Below are 2,068 nucleotides of genomic sequence, written 5' to 3' on the forward strand. Positions count from 1 at the left end.
AAAAGTCATTCAAATTGGAAAAGAGGAAGTAAAAGTGTCATTATATGTAGATGACATGATACTATATAGAAAGAATCCCAAAGACTCTACCAAAAAAATGTTAGAACTCATCAATGAATTCAGTAGGGTAGCAGGATACAAAATTAACATTCAGAAATCAGTTGCATTTGTATACACCAATAATGAACTATCAGAAGAAGAAATCAGGAACTCAATCCCATTTACAATTGCTTCAAAAACAATAAGATACCTAGGAATAAATTTAATCAAAGAAGTAAAAGACCTGTACTCAGAAAATTATAAGACATTGAAGAGGGAAATCAAAGAAGATACAAATAAATGGAAATACATACCATGTTCATGGATAGGAAGAATTAATATTGTTAAAATGTCAATACTAACTAAGGCAATATATAGATTCAATGCAATTCCTATCAAACTACCAAGAATATTTTTCTCAGAAATAGAGCAGATAATCCAAAAATTTACATGGAGCCATAAAAGACCCCGAATGGCCAAAGCAATCTTGAGAAATTAGAACAAAGTGGGAGGCATCACGCTACCCAACATCAAATCATACTACAAGACTACAGTAGTCAAAACAGTATGGTACTGGCATAAAAAACAAACACATAGATCAATGGAACAGAATAGAGAGCCCAGAAATAAACCCATCCATATACGTCCATTTAATCTATGACATTGGAAGCAAGACTTTACATTGGAGTAAAGATAGACTATTTAATAAATGGTGTTGGGAAAATTGGACTGACACGTGCAAAAAAATGAAAGTAGACAACCTACTTACACCATATAGAAGAACAAGTGCAAAATGGATTAAAGACTTAAATGTAAGACCTGAAACCATAAAGCTCCTAGAAGAAACTATAGGGAGTAAATTTGCAGACATCATCCTCAGTAATATTTTTACTGAGATATCCCCTCGGGCAAGGGAAATAAAAGAACAAATGAACATATGGGATTACATCAAACTTAAAATTTTTCACAGCAAAGGAAATCATCAAGAAAAGAAAAAGACAGCCTACTGAATGGGAGAAGATATTTGCCAATGATATATCTTTTAAGGGGTTAATATTCACAATTTATAAAACACTCATTCAACTCAACACCAAAAAAGCAAACAACCCAATTTAAAAAATGGGCAGAGGATATGAAGAGACATTTCTCTAAAAAGGACATACAGATGGCAAACAGGCATGTGAAAAAATGTTCAACTTCACTAATCATTAGGGAAATGTAAATAAAAACCACAATGAGATACCACTTCACTCCAGTCAGGTTGGCTATCATCAATAAATCAACAAACAAGAAGTGCTGGCGAGGCTGTCGAGAAAAGGGAACCCTGCTGCACTATTGGTGGGACTACAAATCGGTGCAGCCATTATGGAAATCAGTATGGAGATATCTCAAAAAACTGGAAATGGAACTACTGTATGACCCAGCAATTCCACTCTTGGGTATCTATCCAGAGAAACCCAAGACGCTAATTCGAAAAAATATTTGTACCCCTATGTTTATTGTGGTGCTATTCACAATAGCCAAGACTTGGAAACAACCAAAATGCCCATCGGTAGACGACTGGATTAAGAAACGGCGGTACACTTATACAATGGAGTATTACTCCGCTATAAAGAAAAATGAAAGCATAACATTTGGGATGATATGGATGGACTTAGAGACTATTATGTTAAGTGAAATAAGTCAGTCGGAGAAAGACAGATACCATATGATTTCACTTATATGTGGAATCTAAAAAACTGAATGAACGAGGAAAGGAAACAGAAGTGGTCTCAGAGATACATAGGAACAACTGATGGCTGTTAGTTGGGAGGGGGTGGGGATGTGGGAGAAGAGAAAGGGGTTAGACAGCATAAATATGCAACTACAATATTGCCAGAGGGACATGAAAGACAGTTCGAAGAGTATAATTAATAATTTTGTAAATATTTTGTAGGGTGTCAGGTCGTCACATGTCTTGCTAGGGAGACTGCATCATGGATGGGAAGAGGCTTGATCACTGCACTGTACACCTGAAGCTGATGTTGTA

The sequence above is a fragment of the Hipposideros armiger genome, unplaced genomic scaffold (assembly GCF_001890085.2).
Source record: "Hipposideros armiger isolate ML-2016 unplaced genomic scaffold, ASM189008v1 scaffold_1162, whole genome shotgun sequence".
NCBI classification, from domain to species: domain Eukaryota; kingdom Metazoa; phylum Chordata; class Mammalia; order Chiroptera; family Hipposideridae; genus Hipposideros; species Hipposideros armiger.